Source organism: Ambystoma mexicanum, chromosome 6p (assembly GCF_040938575.1).
Source record: "Ambystoma mexicanum isolate Mex_15411 chromosome 6p, UKY_AmexF1_1, whole genome shotgun sequence".
NCBI classification, from domain to species: Eukaryota; Metazoa; Chordata; class Amphibia; order Caudata; family Ambystomatidae; genus Ambystoma; species Ambystoma mexicanum.
In genome coordinates, this window is record NC_090935.1 from 1,478,048,294 (window position 1) to 1,478,068,703 (window position 20,410).

A 20,410-nucleotide genomic window follows, 5' to 3' on the forward strand; every position below is an offset into this window, starting at 1 on the left:
GAACATACCAGCTCTAAGCATGAAAGCACACATGCCTCGGTTGATTGCACACCTAGAAATATTTTGATGAGGACAAAAAACAGAACTATTGTCCCATATTGCCCTAGGTACTAATCCAGAAAAAATAACTTTGGCATTTGGGAGGATGTTCATTACTGCTTGAACCAAGTGTTCCAAATCTGCCAACAAAGTAGGGGCACTGACATAGCCCAAATGGAAAGCACCACAGTGCAAATCTACCACATGGGGACTGTTCATCCTACCCATATATTCACAAACTTGTATAATTCCCTGTACATTGCAATCGGGCACAGTGCTCCACGCCACCTTCACTCCTTTAACATCAAAATTGTTTGCCACATGCCTGCATTGAGCATACTGCTGTAAACCATGCACAAAATATCTCGAAGCACCAACACCCTGACTTTCTCCACCTCTGCCATCTTCACTACACACAGTCTCTTTCAATACAACTCCACAACCTCAACACCGGATTGGGTAATCGCTACAGTCCCCTTTCCATGCTGGATTTGCTGGAAAACCCTGGATGTGGCACACCCCGTCCGTGACAGCCGCGGTGTCCGCGGACCGCGTAACTCTTAGACAGCCCTTCTACCATTTCCACTTCACTCTTTGTGCCATTCCCTTATTGGATACAGCTAAGTGGTCACACAACCATCCACCAATCATATCCAAGACCTCTACATCTAACTCCATCATCAGAGTTGAGCACTTCAAATGTACTGTTGATAACTCTGAGTACAAGTTTCATATCATTGGAAAGCACCTACTACAAACACTTCTGTACAAGTCTCCAAGATTTCTACTTGCAGCTGTATGCATATCTACATGCATGAATACAAACGCAGGTATGTGTGTATATTTTATGCACAGTACAGGTACAACTCTTATGAATTCATATAAACAGAGTAACTGCCACTTAACCTGTATAACCTATAAAATTAACTTACTATTATTTTTCCCATCTGCTATAATCAACTGTCACTTCCAAACCTGTCTGCTATCTAAATTATTTTTTTATACACACAACTATCCAAAAAACTATAATATTAAAGATGGGAGAAATAACAGTATCATTGTAGAAAAACACTTAGTAGTGTATTATAAAATTACACACAGCCAGGATAAGTTCATGCATCTGTATAGACTCACACAGATAGACACTATCATTGAAAAGCTCACAGCTGAAATAACACCACTCCCTGTACATCACATCCTTCTGCTTTATTACCCACACCTTCACAAATGCATACATGCCATGCTTTTCTATACAGTTTCTGCCATTTACCTTATAAAAATAGCAAAACAAGTACATCATTATGTCTTCTATCTCCTAACATGCAATAACACAGCCCTAAGAAACCAAGTGAGTTTCATATGCTTAGTATTCTACTCATTTGCAAAGCATGTTGAACTAACATATTGCAAGTAAAATATAAAGGCTGCACATAGTCAAAGGAAACTGCATGCACACACTATGTTCAGTTATCAAACAAGAACACTTATACAAAACATAAAAATCAACGTCTAAATTAACATCAGTGCTATAAACACACAAAATGACTAACTTCTTTCTTTTACAATTGCAGTGAAGACCACTCTCCTGAAAAGCAGCAGCATCTGAAGTACAAACTACAACTCAGAAGAAACCTGCTCATTCCAAACAAATAAAGTAAGTACAATACTACCATAATATTCTTACTGTTACTCAAACACACTGTGGGGTTGATTCATGGAATTTGTACACTGAAAAACGGAGGGTTGTGCACCATTCTGCCCACAAATCCCCATTTGTTAAAGAAAGATTTGCAGGCAGAATGGTGCACAAATCCCAGTTTTTCGGCGCACAAATTACATAACTCAGCCCCTAGAATGTTAGTATTGCAGAACAAAGAACTGTTTTAATTCTATACCATTAGATTTAGTATTAGTGATTCTCCTCACCACTGGCTTACTTTCTACTGTCATCTGAACCCCAGTATACTATACTAAGTCCTTCAGAATCTTATAAAAACGGGAGAAAAATCATGCACAACCCTTAAAACCTACTGTAGAAAATGAATCTTAGAAGCTCTCATAGACAGTGCAATCCTTCTCAAAAGGAAGTTATTTATTTTAGTGTTAAACAGAATGAGACCACTAACAAAACAAACTACTAAATTACAAAAAAGACTTCTCAATAAACGAAATGTCAACAAAAATAATTTCTTAAATATCTGTGGAGGTGAATGGAGTCACACCACGAGCACAGAACCATGTTTCAATGAAGAAGCATACAAACAAAAGCAAACAAACACAATTGCCATACATAGCAGTGGACGAGGGTATGAAAAACGTAATAATACCATTATGGAACAAGAAACGCTGCTCACAAAAATATCCCCAGAAAACTCAGTATAACCTCTCCATCCGACTGAACCAAAACGTCCAGTATACAAATGGCCGTGCACGTCAATGTGTAACATTAACAAAAAAATCTTTCAAATCTTTACGCCAGTTCCTCAATCAATATGTAAAAGGCAAAGACAAATTCAAAATGAAACTTCTACAAAATATGGATACCTGTCCAGTGCGCAAACACACAGGACTACAAGGACGTTCATTAGCCTGCATTTCAGGGTCTAATTGCAAAAGCACTTTCCATCATATCAAAATGATATCAACACATCATTCAACTATAAGAAATCTAGTCCATAAACTGTACTATGCTAAAAGTCCAGCTTTAGCATTAGACAATTTAAATAACAATCTTCTACATGGTACAGCCAAAGACCTACTCGAAGAAATAGAGCATATCCAGAGAAAATATTTTGGAAGTGAAAGCCACTTACAAAATGTAATAGCTTTACAACAGAGTAGGAACAATTCTACAAGTGGCAACCTTCTATTACACACATACAAAAAAGAAATACTAAAATTTAAAAGTATATCCACTGAAGTACCAAACCATGTGTGTTTCCACAGAACTTTTTATAAAACTAGCACAAAAACTGTAGACATAACATACAAAATAAAAGACAATGAAGATTCCAAATTTTTGAATTACCTCTCTACCTTATAGCAGAAAACAAATACGAAATAAATGACCCCTTAATACTTTGCAGTTACTGCACTACAAAACTTGACAACAACCAAACTCCTTCACATGCTATCACAAATAACTTAGAACTATTCCCACTACCAAAACCCTTGCAACAACTCAATTTGTATGGGAGCATCATAATTCAAACTGTGCATCCATTTCAAGCAATAATACACCTTCAACCAAAAACACCAAAATTACCTCCCTCAGAATTAGTGAAAGGCATTTGTGGCAAAGTAGTTTATTTACCACTAGATCTGAAAGAATCTAGTAAATGGTGTACCTACAAAAGACAAAAAAAAAGCAACAACTCACAGACTTAAATAAAGTTAGACAAGCCTTGCAATATCTAAAAGACAACAATGATTACTACAAATAAATGAATATTGAAGAAAACCTGAGGGAAACGACTGAAATAATTCAAGAGTCACCAGAAACTGGTCAATATGAATTTCTAGATCCTGCTACAGTATCCAATATTTTAGACCATTATACAGTTCATCCATTACACTCTAAAGACACCATAGATGATGCACTAGAAATGTACCAAATTGGACAAACCAAAGGATCACCAATCAGCATATGAGAAAAAAGTATAGAAGCACATGCTTTTCCTCCACTGTTTCCTACTGGGAAAGGAGGAAGGTACGATGATAGACCCACTCAGATAACAGCATCAGAATACCACTTGTTACACATGTATTCTGAAGATCCCAGATTTAGACAAAATGTGGAATACATATTCCACCTACTCTTTGAAAGTGAACTAGTAACTCTATGCCACAGAGTTGCACACACATTGAAATCAGGTACCCACTTTCAAAATATGTCAGCTATGCAATTACTACAAAAAGTGCAAGAAAAATATGAGGTTTTACAATCAAGCATTACAAATCTGTTAGCAAACATGCGTGTTACTAAAGAGTACTGTTTCCAATGTCACGGAGATGTACGTTGTATGATAAGAAACGTTGGCCCACCCACTTGGTTTCTTACATTAAGTTGTGCAGAATATGCATGGGAAGATTTACATGATTTCCTACGCATATCAAACAAAAACAAAACAAACATAGATATACTAATACCTGGAGAACTTTTCTTTCTAGATCCTGTTAATGTTTCAAGATATTTCCATCATCGCTTCATTGCTATGCTACCCTTTTTTTGTAATAAAACTGTTCCTCCCCTCGGAGAAGTGCAACACTTCTTTTGGAGAAAGGAATACCAAACCAGAGGAACACCACATATCCACATGCTTTTATGGATTAAAGATGCTCCTAAATTTGGTCAAGACAGTGATGCCACTGTTTAACAGTTTATCGAAAAATATGTCACTTGTGAAATTCCATCAGAAGCAACAAATAGTGATCTTCATGCAGAAACTTTACAATTTCAAAGACACAAATGTGGGAAATATTGTTGTCGCAAATACAAAAACAAAGGGCAATACTACACCAAATGCCACTTTGGTTTCCCTAGACCAGTTACAGCAACCGGTCAAGTAAACAACTTCAAGTCTTTAGTTAGACATAGTGTTAAAGGTAAATCACCTTACAACACATATTACATAAGAAGAACAGAAGAAGCAAAATATATCAATGATTACAATGCAATCATTGCCCTCTTATGGGATGCAAACATAGATGTGCAGTACATTGCAGACAAGTCCACTGCAGTTGTACAATACGTTACAGCCTACTCAACCAAAGCAGAAAAAACAGAGCTTCAAGACCTCTGGGATGACCTATCATCGGACAAAACATTGTCTCAGAAATTGTACATCTTAGACATAAAAATGCTCTCTCGTAGAGAATGTGGCTGCTATGAAGCTGCAGATCGTTTAAGCGATACTGCTTTGTATGGAAAATCTGAAAATATAGTATGGCTAAGTCTTGGTCCTGTTAAATGTAGAAAAAGAGTTCTCAAATCGTACGGCGACATAGAAACAATAGCCAAAAATGATCCCAACAGCCAAGACATTTTGAAAAACAATTTACTAGACACATACTACCGAAACAGGAGTACCATTTTAGAAACCATGTGTCTATACCACATATCCCAAAACTTTACATACAAAAATAATATAAAACCAGATGAAAATAAAGATAGATACAGAATGACAAATTGTGAAGGCAGCTTAGTGAAACTTACCAAACAAAGCTTAATTAATCATATCAAATTGTCATTAAAAACTCCTCAACATAAATAACTATATTACATGTCCCTGGTACCACTTTTTAAACCATGGAGAAAAGAAGAAGAGTTACTAGATATCTATGACTCCTATGAAGACGCTTTCAAAGCAAATGCAAGCACTATAACTGACGTAAACTTTACACAGTACAAAACAATGTTGCACAATGAACAGCAACACGAAGAAGAACTCCAGGACCAACTAGATAAAGACACTCCCGACAGTAGTCAAGCTTGTATAACAGGAAGCCAAGAACCACTGGGACAGCCACTAATAGCAAATTAGGCAGAATTGGCTATGGCAGAAGTAGAAAACACCATGTGTCACTATGAAGAAGATACAGAAGACTTAACTGTACTGCAATCAAAAATGAACAATGAGCAGCGTACCATTATTCAAGAAGTAACAAAACGAAATTGCACACAGTGTCCAACATCAAAATAAAGAATGTACCTGCCAAAATTACAAACCTATACTACTTTACGTCAGTGGTCAAGCTGATTCAGGCAAAACATTCTTAATCAAAATCATCAGTAAGTTCCTTCAACAATTGACAAACAACAAACTGGCAGCTGTTGTAACTGCCCCCACAGGTTTAGCTGCCTACAACACTTTACACCGATTACTACTCCTTCCTGTAGAATACCAAAATAAATTAGAATATTACAAACTTTCTACAGAAGCTGCAATGGAACTACACAGAGTGTTAAAACAAATGAAAATGCTACTAATAGATGAAGTGAGCATGGTCTCCAACCTAATGTTGGCCTTGATTCACCTCAGATTAGAAGTACTCAAAACAAACTACGAAGAGCTCTTTGAAGGAAAACACATTATTGTTTTCAGAGATCTTCTTCAATTGACACCAGTGAAAGGTGAACCTATTTTTAAAACCTTACGACACAAACTCTGCCGTAAAACTGTTGGCACCATAGGAAATGTCAACCTTTGGCAACATTTCCAATACAGAGATTTAACAGAAAACATGCGCTAGTCTGCAGACCTCACATACGCCAACATTTTAAAAAGTATTAGAGTTGGTGTACTACCTCAAGAAGCACAATCAATATTAAAAACCCGGCACATCCATGCACTGTATGGCCATAATTCATGTGCTACTGATGTCATGGAAAAATTAGCACACAAAAATGTCACTTGTATGTTCTTGTATGTCCTTGATGCAAACTCTTGCAAGCTGTTCAAAATTCAATGGAACAATGTTGAAAAAAGAAATGCAACCAATAATTGAAATTTGCTCCACAGACAAACTGGACGTGCATGCAATGACACTACCCATGTGTCAACATGCCACAACAAGACTAAATACCTTAGAAAACAGCTGGTTTGGAGAAAATATTAAAATTATCTTTAAACTGTAGAGTAATGCTTAAACATAACGTTGACGTGGAGCAAGGACTAGTTAATGGAGCACTTGGTACAGTTGTTGGCTTTCAAACATATCCACGTCACAACAACATTCAGTTTTTCAATATTCTCTTTGACAAACTATCAGAAGTAAAAAAGATAGGACACTCAACAGCTCAATTCCTTCTTTTCAAAGACATGTATGTACGCAAAGAGACACTTTCTCTAACTCTAGCATACGCAGTCACCATTCACAAATCACAAGGTCTTACCCTAGATAAAGCATTAATAGATATTGGGAACACAGTCTTTAAAGAAGGCATGAGCTACGTAGCACTATCACGCTTACGTACACTTGGCGGTCTATTTCTAATCAACTTTGATGCAAGTAAAATAAACGCTGATATTCCTTGCATTTTAGAATACAATAGACTACCCTCACTGTATACCCCCATCTAAAAACCTATCCTGTTCCACAAAAAACAAAACGTTGTAAAAGAAAACTACTTCAAACAGAAATGCAACAGGATCTCACTGCAAATCCTCCAAAGAGAGTAAAAGAAGCTAATACTTAATCAATTACTACAGCCAAAGAAGAATCTACTAGTCAAAGTAACTCAGGTACTTCTTCAAAGAAGCAACACACATTCTGAAGAAATGACTTGGACACAGAACTATCTGGTCCTTTCAACTTTTAAAATATAACTTGTGTAAATTGCTACGCAAATGTAGCAATACATATTCTATTCCAATTGCCACCAATTGTTGACAACATTTACCTACACAATACAGACCAATTGTGTTCTCGTATGTTAGTCCTTCATAGAAATGCAAGCAACAATCCTGACAACACATACAGTGTTCATGGAACAAGACAAGAATTGGACTACTGTGCTGGAATGGTGAAATTCACTATAAACTCACAAGAAGATCCACAAGAATTTCTAATGTACTTACTACAAGTACTGGAAAACAAAAACATACCTATAAATGAAATCTTCCAGATTTCATACATGTGGAAACATACATGCACCTCTGCAACAATGTGGCACAGGAACAAATCCCTAATGAACACTTCTTGTATGTATCCATATCTAACTGTGAATCCATTCCATTTCAGCAACTTGTACAAAATGCAGACCATGGCAGATTATGTACTACCTGCAATTCAGATAATCGCTCCACCTTACAAATACAAACACATAGTAAATACGTAATACTAATGCTTCTACGTTACACTGCAGATAGCACCAAAAACAACTGCAAGCTGACTGGATTCACACATGGTCAAGTATCACTTGGTAAGAAAACCTTCACAACAATAGATTTAATCTACCACGCAGGAGCCACAACCAATGCAGGTCACTACACTGCAAATGTAAAATGAAATTGTGGATGGCTCGAATGTAATGATAGTACCATTACTCTAAAGCAGAGATTACCAGCAAATATTATAAATGTTTATTTAATATTCTTAAAACCAAAATGTAATAACTAATCTGTGCATAAACATTAATAAAACTTCAATTAGAAAACTATAAACAGTAAGAATATGCCAACAGGTATCTAACTGCCCCGAGATTCTGCAACAACCAAACAGATAACTCAATACCACTAAATTATAAGAAGAAATAAACAGTTACAATACTCCAACAGGCATCTAACTGTCCTAAGACTAACAACCAAACAAATAAATCAATACCACTAAAATATAACAAGAAATAAACAGTTAGAATACGCCAACAGGTATCTAACTGGCCCAAAAATCTACAACAACCCAACAGATAGATCAGCAACTTGAGAATATAAAAAAAACTATAACCAGTTACAATTCGACAACAGGTATCTAACAATCTGCAACAAGCCAACAGATAGATCATTAGCCAGAAACAACAAGTAAGCACTGAAAACAAAGAAATAAATTTACTGTACCATAACAAAGAAAGGGTTTTTTAATGCAACCTGATTTTCTTCCCACAGACCCAATGATTTAAGAAACAAACACAGAAACTGAGCAAATTGCAAAGTACACTGGTTTGTAAACTACTAAATATGAGGGTCGAAATAAAGCATAAATGTCTATTATGCAATGTAATAAGTCTTTATAAACTACCTACACTAACATGATCTTTTCTTTTATCACAGAAATTGAAAAAGAATATCTGCTCCAGTTACCCAAGTCATGAAAAAAATATATCCAATCACAAAAAAGCAAACAGTAAGTATATTATAATACAACTCACAAATACTGCTCCATAACACAACCATTGAAGCAAACATCTAACTATACACCACAATACATTAGGGCAGATTCATGGAACAAATGTGCGCCGAAAATCGTGGCGCAAGCTGGCGCAAGCATGAAAAAGCAAGCGCATGTGGAAGGGTCTGCACGTGTAATCCCCGGAATGCGTGCCAAATCCGTGCATGGCGCACACGGGCGCCGACGTCATTGCAACATCCAGAACGCCATGCGCGACAGACACAGCAAAAGCGCACAACATTAGCGCACACACCAGAAAGGTGGCAGAACACGGAGCAGAACATTCGGAATGGGGAACAACATGTGAAAATAAGGGCGTAACTGGGGATGTACTGCTGGGAAGTACACGGAACACCCACACGCACGCGAACTACGCACACTTTTGTAATGCGTCCCTGCGCATTACAAAAGTGTGCGCAAACAACAAATACGTATATACAGCTACAATGAATGTACAATGAATGTCCCATTCTGTGGCCCCCTAGGAGAAATTATGTGTCACGCAATGCTCAGGCATCCCAAAAAAGCAAGAAAAAGAGATAAGAGACCCCTGTAGCCCACGTGCGTGTAAAAAACACACGCAGTACGCTGTGGCAGCCAGGAACACAAAAAATATGTATATGATCAACACGCAGGCTAGTATGCCCGGAAAAAAGGGGTACGCGACTAACAGGGATACCCGCATCATGACAAATAGCGTGTGAGACTCACAGTCTGCCTTGCGTGTAGAAGAAGAATGCGTAGCCAACACCCATGCCAAAAGAAGAAGTATGCACTGTAGCCGCTGTGAGGTAATCACGTGTGAACCCCAATGCCTGGAAAACACACACACCGCTTTCCACGAAAAGCACGTACAGAGCGATGGAAACCCACGTGGGACCTACAACCCGTGCCAGGGAAACTCCTACGCGCATGTTACATCATCTACGTGCTTAAGCGCTAAGGGCCCTTCCTCGAATTACACGCTGACGTGCTGTTTTTTCATGTCCAAATCACTCCATATAAAGCCTGCCACGTGACAACACACGGAAGACCACGCTCCTGCCCAGAAGGCCATTTTCCTGCCCCCCAGAACCCCGAGCCGACTCCCACCAGCCATCTGCTGCGGCCTGCCTGCCTGCTGGCCAGGTGCCCTGCTATTTGGTGCCTGCACATCAACCATCTGCAGGGGTCCAGTTGCTGTGACCACCCCTGCTGGAACAGAAGACTCCCGACTGAAGTTCCATCGCTCCACAGCCCAGCACCAGGACCCAGTTGCCCACCCACACCTGCCTCGGGGGTTGCCATGTCGGGGCAAACACCATCATAGACCACTGACGACCCCCAGCCAGAGAGGCAGAGGGCTACCAGCTTCAATGCCACAGAAGTTGGTATCCTGGTGGAGCAAGTACTGATGTATTATGATACCCTCTATGGAAAAAGACGCGCCGACAAGGATGGACGTGAGCGGATCTGGAAGGACATCGTGGCTGCCATCAACGTGGAGGGGGTGGCAGTCCGCAACATAAAACACGTCCTGAAACGCTGGGAGGACTTCAGGTCCAGGACCCCCAGGAAGGCCCAGCGCCTCATGGCAGCAGCGAGTGCAGTGAGGCCCCTGGTCCACCTTACCACCGACAACATGAGGGTCCTGGAATGCATTAACCCAGCGCTTCACTGCCAGATCCTCGAGAGGCAGAGCAGTCCGGAGTCGACCGGTAAGTGTCCATGCATACTTATTGGACGCAGTGCGTGTTGAGGTGTGCCAGAAGTGTGCAGCTTGGACATATGTCTGAAAAGGCCCATGTATGGATGTGTATGTGCAGGGACATGACCGTGCTGCATATGAGTCCTGTCACGTGTGATGCACATCACTGGTGTATGTGTTTGAAGCATGATGCACAACTGCATCTGGAGATGCACACATGTTGGCATTTCTGTGTATGTACTATGGCATGGTTGGGGTGTGACTCATGGATGCTGGTTCCACCTTCATGTACGTGCACGGCATACATGTGCGTTTGTGTGTTTGACATGTGTGCGACTGTGAAATGCCATGGATGCATGTGACACAGATATGTAGGAACCCAATTGGCAGATGTGACATAGTTGCCGATGATTGCACTGTGACAGGTGGTGGATATGTACAGATGCATGTCTGTCTGTTGGCGTGTGTGCATGTGTTAGGCATGTTGCTTGTAACGTCATTCTAACCTTCAGATGTTCATGCTGTTGTGTGTGTATGGATGATGCTGCTTGCTGCATGATTCCTGTTAATTTGTGCATGTGTGTGAGTTCAAATGATATGAGTGTTGGGGAGTCTGATGCCATCTGTGAAGTTTGACACTGACACTCATGTGCAACTGTCATGTGTGTATCCGAACATTGTACAGTGCCCTGATGCCTGTGTTCTGTCTCTCCCTGTCTACATCGTCGACTAATGAAGAGGGCGGAGATGGTGCTGTGGAGCACAGCGGCAGGGATCCCACCGCCAGCCGGAGACGCAAGGCCCAGCTCTCCTCCCACATTGTCATCTCTTCCGGGAGTGAGGAGTCTGGTGCCACATCCAGGGCCGCAGCTGCCGAGGGGTGGTCCAGGAGGTGAAGGTTAGAGGTGGGCACCTCAGCAGCAGTAGGGGCAGCTGAGCCCCCACAGGGGCCTATGGATGAAGATGGCATGGAGTCATCAAGGTTGGTGGGGGTTTCGGTTGAGGAGGCCGTGGAAGGCCCACGCACGGGGCCTGGAGGGGGAGTCCACTGGTGCTAGTGGTACAGTCCAGGGGCAAGGACAGGAGGCAGCACAGGCCACCACGGAGGTACGTGTGTGTAATCCTGTCCCCTATCATGTGACTGCATCATCCTGCACCAGCAGGGATGCCTTCGTCCAGACCCGTTTTCAGGGAGGGGATGCGCAACCAACAACTGGCCTTCCTCTCCCTGCGGACGTGGCAATCCGTGACCGGGTTAAGCCTGTCCTAGCTGGGGTGGCGTTGCATCAAATTGGTATTCGGGGTGACGTGCAGGGTTCTCGTGAGGACAATGCACGTCATTTCGAATACCTCAATGACCGCGTGGGCCTACTAGGACAGGTCACCAAGTCTGGATTCCTCCGTGTGCTGGATCTTCTAGCGACCGCCTCCTCAACTGCACCCCCTATGCGCCAGTCGTCCTCCGTGCCGTCTTCCTGCCCAAGTATCACATGGGCACCCTGTGGAGGACACATCCTTGTCACAGTCGAGAGTCGGAGGTCCAGCAGGGATGGCCACCCCACCAATTGGACCCCAGCAAGCGGCGGACTTGCAGGCATTGACAGGCAGGGCACATGCACGGCAGCAGCAGACTCAAGGTGGGAGCGATGATGGCTCGGGCCATCAACATCACATGGGCAGGCATCGGCCGGAGGGCAGGGGGACCCTGGATTGGGAGTGTCTTCCGTGTGGCAGCGGTTGGGCCAGCAGATAGATGCGGAGCATCAGCGGGTGGAGGAGACACGGCTCACTATGGTTAGGGCGGAGAACTCCATGTGCAGGGCATTGAGGTGGGCTGAGTGCCTCAAGGCAACTCGCAGGGAGTTGGAGGAGGCCATGGCTGCATCCCTGCGAGACCTCGAGGCCAGGGGAGAGGCCCGCCTCCAGGACGTTGAAGAGGAGTTCGATGACGCCCCGGCCCGGAACATCGAAGAGTGAGCCATAGGACGTGCCCGCCGCCTTTGTACATAGTTCTTTAGGGTTAGGTTTCCTTTGTTTAGTATTTATTTTTGGAGTTCATGGACATTGCTCAAATTTTTGTATATAGTTTTTTTATAGGTTTTTTGGTAGGTTTCCTTTTCTTTTTGGATCATGGACCCTTTGGATTTGCATTGTTAATATTCAAGACTTGTACATACTTTCGTTATTTGAACTTTCCATGGATCAATGGTTTTTATTTTTTTAATGTACTTTATATGGACAATGGCAATGGACCACTTTTCTAGTTTCCTGTTGTGGATTTTTGTTTTACATTGGAATTCTTTCTTTTCATTTTTTTCCTTTCATTATTTCTTAAATTGCACATTTGATTTTTCATTTTGTTATTTCATTACCTTTTTCAATACATTTAATATTCCTTCATTATTGGTGTGGTGTTCTGTCATTGGTTTTGTGCATGTCTCTATGAGCATTGCCTCAGTCATGTGTTGCCACTGTGTGGCTCTGTTGTACACTCATACATGGCCATGCTGGTTCTTTTGAGACTCTCATGGCATGGCTAATTTGTGAGTGGGTGCAGTGGATGGTTGCGTTCTTGTACTTGGGGGCAGGGGGAATTTGGGTTGGCATTAGGGGCATAAGTCTGTTTTGTTATGACATGCTGTTTGGTGGGCCATCTGTTGGGGCCTGCTGGCAGGTGCCTGTCACATTTGGGGGACATGAGTCGTGCCTGCTTGCCGGTGCCCGTCACTGGTGGGTGGGTGGAGGACATGAGTCGGGGCCGGCTGGCAGGTGCCCGTCAATGGGGGTGGGGATCATGTGTCGGGGCTCCCAAGTGCATGGTGCCATGTGGCCTCCCTGTGGGGCATGCCCAGGGGTGATGGACTGCCTGCGGGGAATGCCCAGGGATGATGGGCTGCCTGCGGGGCATGCCCAGGGGTGTGGGGTGGTCCCCTGTGGTGTTGGCTGCCTGAGGGGCATGGGGAGGGGGGGCACACCCGGGAGGGAACACACTGCCAAATCGCATGTAAAACTTCACACGCACCCCTCGGAATACACATACCCCGCTCGCGCCAGGCCAATCGCATGTGAAACTCCACGCGCACCCCCAGAATACACGCAAGCAGCGCATCCACCCTCCCCATGCCCTGCAGGCACCCCATCACCCCAGTCCATAGCCCGCATGCAGCCCATCACTCCTGGGCATGCCCCGCAGGCAGCCCATCACCCCAGTCCATAGCCCGCAGGCAGCCCATCACCCCTGGGCAGGCCCCGCAGGCAGCCCATCACCCCTGGGCATGCCCTGCAGGCAGCCCATCACCCCGGGGCATGCCCCGCAGGCAGCCCATCACCCCAGTCCATAGCCTGCAGGCAGCCCATCACCCCTGGGCATGCCACGCAGGCAGCCCATCACCCCAGTCCGTAGCCCGCAGGCAGCCCATCACCCCTGGGCATGCCCCACAGGAAGCCCATCACCCCAGTCCATATCCCGCAGGGAGCCCATCACCCCTGGGCATGCCCCGCAGACAGCCCACTCCACAGGGGGGGACTTTTTCCACATGTTTTCGCTGGCACGAGTGGGATATGTGTATTCCGGGGGTGCGCGTGGAGTTTCACACGCGATAGGCCTGGCGCAAGCAGGGTACGTGTATTCTGGGGGTGCGCATGGAGTTTCACACACGATAGGCCTGACGCGAGCAGTGTACATGCATTCCGGGGGTGTGCGTGGAGTTTCACATGCGATAGGCCTAGCATGAGCAGGGTACGTGTATTCCGTGGGGTGCGTGTGAAGTTTTACATGCGATTGGCCTGGCACAAGCGGGGTACGTGTATTCCGGGGTGCGCGTGGAGTTTCACACCCGATAGGCCTGGTGCGAGTGGAGTACGTGTATTCCGAGGGGTGAGCGGGGAGTTTTACATGCATTTTCGCTGGCGCGAGCGGGGTACGTGTATTCCGAGGAGTGCGCAGGGAGTTTTACATGCGATTTCGCTGGCGCGAGCGGGGTAAGTGTATTCCAAGGGGCGCGTGGGGAGTTTTCCATGCGTTTTCGTGGTTGGGGGCTGTATGCTGGTCCACTGGCCTTTGCGCCATTTAATGGATTTCTGCAATGTTTTTGGCGCATGGAGTGGAGTTGGGGGCGTAACTGGCACTGCTGCAGGGTCGCTGCGCCACTCTGTGCCACGGCTGCTTATGGATGTATAAATCCATGAATACGCTGTGAGCCTAAATGGGTTTAGGCGCACGCAGCTGGCGCAGACTGCCGCACGCACTCTCTGTGCACCAGCCGAGTGTGCCACTTGTGCGCTGAATTCTATGAATTACCCCCGTAATGTTTACTCCATGGATATGTTATACTGCAGTGCTTGTTACCAATGGCCATGCACCCAAGACTCTAGGCCCTGGCCACAACCACTGCAGCATATCACACCCATAGAATCAAACATTTTAACTGGCTATATGGGCTACTGCATTGCATTTTTTATGTTCGCGGACAGCCGCGCTGACCGCGGACATGACGAACACATCATGGGTGCCTGCCACCTAAACAAATACAGCATTTGACCCATCTCTTACTCCCCCACCCTCCCTAAGCACTCTTATATACCAACACACTAGCCAAAGTTGTATTTCTCCCCTGTTCGTCGCTGGGCGGTCCGCGGATCCAAGATGGCAGGCGCATCAAAACAATACGATGCACCTCACGCTTCATTCCAGCCAATGAGCGAACACGTTGCATGTCTGCGGACATGACGCAAGGCGATTAGCCAATCCGTGTGCTGTCCGCGGAGCGAACAGGGAAGTGTGTCCGCGAGCGGACATAGATATCACTATTTTTTGTGACCTACTTTTTGGTCATTTTAAAATAAAATACTGGACAGATTTTCACCAAATTTACAAAAGCACGCTTTCGGGACCAAGCCGCTGCTCCTGCCGCAAATTTGGTGAAAATCCGTCCAGCGGTTTGGGCTGTAGGCGTGTGCAAAGTATTTTCCCCATTCAGTCTATGGGAAAAAAAAAGACATTTGGGACCCCCCTATAACTTTGCCCCCCCTGGACCAAACCTCACCAATCTTTGCAAAACAATTCAGAGTGGGCCATATACTCTTTTTGCAGAGTTTGGTGAGGATTCGTCCAGGGAGAGCGAAGTTATAAGCCGCCCAAAAAGTGCTCTTCCTATGGGATTAGCAACTTAACCATAACTACACGGCCACTACTGTGGGTGGTGTAATATATATATATATATATATATATATATATATATATATATATATATATATATATATATCACTAACAAAAAACGTTGTTAAAGGGACGATATGGTTAAGTTGCACTACTAAAAAACCTATGAAATTCAATGGAAAAACGTTGCTACAGGGACGTTATGGTTACAGGTAAAACCGGAAAACCCCAGAAATTCACAAGTTATGGTAAGGTACGCAACCATAACTCGCATTACCCCTGTGCAATGCAAGGACTAACACCCATAACATCAAAGATGACATCACAAATGTCATTGATGACATCACTGATGACATCACATGTGTATTCTTTTTAATGAAAAGCCTCCACAAGGGATTGTCATTGTAATGTTGGCAGAAAACTATCAAGGATCATTGGAAGAACTGTCATGACATAAATAGTTCATTAGGCAATGCATTGCTATAAAACGTATTGCATTACAAAGTTCTTTGCACTACATGACCAAACTAATGTACAAAGGTAGCTATTGTCTGCAGCACGCATCATACAGGTGCAATATCCAAATTCTTCCCATGTTGCATAGTGAAATGATGAATGCTCTCCTTTTAGACGTTTGTGTACTGTGAAACAAGTAATAAGTAGCTACGAATCCCTCACTTACTACATAATTGTAGTACTGCACACAAAACTGGAAGAGACCACAACACATACCAATAGCAGCATTCACAGAGAAAGTAAAGTAAGCAAAAAAGTAGCAGTACTAGCAGAAAGTGTTCATAACCTAACTGATTATCTTAATGCACAGAAATTATTGCTGTGTTTCAGGCTTGCTTCTTCCCGTATGTATATGTATCATATGATGTGACTAAACCTTAAGGAAAGCAGTGTAAGTACATATGAGAAGAGTAAGGTGTGCAAACATAGTACCTTTTCACTTTTTAGTTCCTGACTGTTAGTGAAGAAAAGCACCTAGTGTAGATATGTCACTGAACAAAAAAAGAGGGAGCCAGACCTGTGATGCCATCAGTGATCTCATCAATGACATTTGTGATGTCATCTTTGATGTCATGGGTGTTAGTCCTTGCAGTGCACAGCGGTAGCACTGGTTATTGTTGCGTACCTTATCATAACTTGCGAATTTCTGGGGTTTTTCGGTTTTACCTGTAACGATAACATCCCTGTAGCAACGTTTTTCCATTGAATTTCATAGGTTTTTTTAATAGTGCAACTTAAACATAACGTCCCTTTGACAATGTTTTTTGTTAATGAATTTCATAGGTTTTTAGTGGGGCGCTTTAAACATAACGTTCTTATATAATAGTTTTTTGAGGAAAGATGATAGGGTTTTAGTTGCACAAGTGAAGCATAGCGTCTCTGTAATAATGTTTCTTTCACTGAATTGCATTCGTTTTTAACAGGATACACTTAGTTTGTAAAGATGTACGGTACAACATACTGAAGCGGGTGGCTCTATACTAATAGCCACAGAGGGTGGGAACACTGCATTTGTTTGCGGACATCGGGAGGAGTCCAACGTGATCAGAAAGGGAGGGGTGGTCATAAAAAGTGGTAACATGCAGCAAAGACAAAACACCTATACAAACAGCAGCAAGTGTGTGATTGGGAAGGGAAAATGCAGTAGCTGTACAAATTCTGTACTTTTGCAACAAAGTGCACAAAGGCATAGGGTATGCAGCATAATGGAAAGCACCAACAAGAGAAGTGACGTTTCCGTTCATCAATGTTACCGCACACCTGCTTCACAATCCAACAAAGGACGAAGGGGCAGAGGTACAGACAGCAACTACCAAGAGCAGAACGTCACTGCAATTTGGTAAGTATATGAAAGTTTATGTTGTAATTTCACAGGTCCGGTAGTGTACAATAGTTGGAAAGCATGATGTTTTCTGTTTGTGCGCAACAATGGCTACCACCCTAGAATGGACGGAGGAGAATTTTCCGCATGAAGAAATGAGTGAGGATAGTAACCCCGTAGGTAGGGAACGCAGTGGCAAGACTAAGCCAATTACAATATAGTGCTTCATGTACATTATCCAAATGTGTGGTCTTTTAACAGAACATACAGGAATGCAGAGGTGTACCCCAGAAGCGGCACCTTTTCCACAGGAACATACGGCCACCGAAACTGAAGTAAACCATGCACATATACAAGTAGAGCACCTGGATGCTAAAATGGATGAATTGCTCCTCCAATTTGCCGCCTTGAGAAATTTTGTTGAACAACATATAATGGGGAAAATCAGATATCACTGCCCGCCTTGCACATGCCCGCCTTCCCCATTTCCCAGCCCCCCTTGCCTGAAAATTGCGTGTCATGAGAGACGCTTCGATGAGACCTCAATCCCTTCTTCCCCTCACCAGCAGCTTGTTAAAATGTGAAAATCCCCAGTATATGTATCTGTTTCTGGTCCCGCTTCCCTTTTCTGAGTAGTGGCTATGAATGTCTGCTAATAAAGATTGATATCTTAATGTCTACTGATTGTGTATGTGCCTTTTCCTTTCTTTTAAGAAGGCCATTGTAAGTGTGAAGGGCACAGCACTAGTGGGGATGATTGCAAGTGAGAAAAATGGAGGAGTCGGACGACCGCCGCACATGGCTACCCTATGCGCAATCACAATAAAAGCACCTGTAGGACGCCACTACGGGCCGCATGTTTGCATGCACACAACTGCCTGTAAGTAGATGCAGGAGCGTACGTTTATCGGGCGCACAACTGCGCACATGCATATCTCATCCTGTGACTCCTGGTAACACTGCCCCGGGTGAATATATGCGAAAAAACGTGTGATATAGTGTTAGTAGGCGGACGCATTGAAACCCACGTCCTGTGAGTACTTTTGCATGTAAATATTCCACCAACTGTATCGTGCTCACAACAAGCTTATGTAGAAATGTTCAATGCACGTGTGCCGTACATTTGAGTAGTCTGGGGATGGCAAGAGTATCTGTAGGAAAGCTATCCACCTGGCCAAAAAGTATAACGGCCAATATATGTCCCGCAGACAGGCGTCCAAATGGAGAACAATGGCGATGTCACCATGGCAACGGATCAATGGTGTGCTTGGTCCCTTATTTGGTGGACACAAGCCAGATCCGTACACATCGAAGGAGGAAATGTTTCTGCAATGTATGGAGTGTTACAGTGAAAGTGCACCCTTACAGAAATCCTGCACTCTTCCTTCTGCATGTAGGTATTGTAGGGAAAGACTTAGGCCCACTTTGCGGTGTCACACACTACACAACAGTCCTATCAAAGGGCACACCTCACAAGTACGCTGTTTGGCTTTCCAGAGAGGAGCAGCGGTGCACATTGGTTCGTGCAGAAATTGCTTTCTCACCAATTGTGTGCCTGCAAAGTACCTCTCCAAGTAATGGCCACCAGAGCTTCTGCTACTATCTCTGACTCAGGAGCACCCACACCCTCACCACCAACACCTCCTTCTGAAGGTCCTGAGTAAGGGGACGTGCATCATAATGTGTAGGGACATCTAAAAGGAAACGAGAATAAAGTAGAAGGAATCCCCATTGCTTGAAGCCAGTGTCAGTCCTGGGTGTGGAAACTATTTAGGAGTGTTGGAGATGTGCCAAAATCTCATGCAAACTAGGTACAATGCACTGAGTGCTCAGTCGCAGAATACCTGGCTTATACAGCTATGGCACTATATCCATGTGGCACCTAAAAGCAAACCACCAGGCAGCTCTTCAGAGGGTTGTCCCCTTTCAAGCAGGCAGTAGCTTATTATCCTCTACAGCATCCTCCGTATTTGCTCCTGCCACGAGTAGGGACACTCCACTCCACTCCAACGTAATGTTTTCATTGGGGAAGGAGAGCATGCCAACCTCGCGCAAAAAAGCGCAAACAGCCTTGTTCACATTGCGCTGCGCTTTCTCCATTTTTGGGCCACACAAGGAAAAACGCAGCCACATCTGTCTCTGGGCAATACAAGGAAAAATGATGTGTGATTTTGGCAACATTTCCATGAGTTGCCGAAATGTATCCTTCATTGCAAACTGCAGGGAAATGCTGGTGACATGCCCTAAACCGCTCCCTCCACAATTAACAATAATAATGTCTGAATGAGCAAGCATGACCAAACTGGCACAAAGAGGACCCACATGGAACCACTTCATCCCGCGTATTCCGTACCAGTAAACATTGACATTATGGAAACCAAGGTGTGCTGCCAGTGCACAGCGTTCTACGTAAACTTGTACCCAATGTATCCAGGAGTCACCCAAAAGCCATATAGTCCGCCTATTGAATGGCACCCCCGTCCCCATAGCCATGTCCTCTCCTATTGGCAAACAAACGTTCTGGCACAATCTGTTGCTACTTACCACACCCAGGAGATCATATTGACCAATACCAACTCCTGCACAGTCCCATGTCCATTGCAGCTACCTCAAAAGACATGGCATGTGTAGCATGTGCGCACCTCCAAAAGGCATGGATTTTGTGAACATATTGCCCTGTGTAGGGGGCTGCACAAACACATTTTAAGTATCGTAGAAAGTGGGCGTCTTGGTGGAAGTTGTGAAAAGTGTTTTTTTATAATTTTGCTAAATTGACGTGTAAAGAAACACCTTTTTGTGTGCT

The 20,410-nt window shown here is 43.8% G+C and overlaps 1 protein-coding gene across 1 annotated transcript in view; it reads left to right on the forward strand.

The window, feature by feature from the left end:
* Positions 1-20,410, forward strand: part of LOC138511068 (uncharacterized) — a 3,073,423-nt gene that overhangs the window by 2,184,767 nt on the left and 868,246 nt on the right. The window lies entirely within an intron of this gene.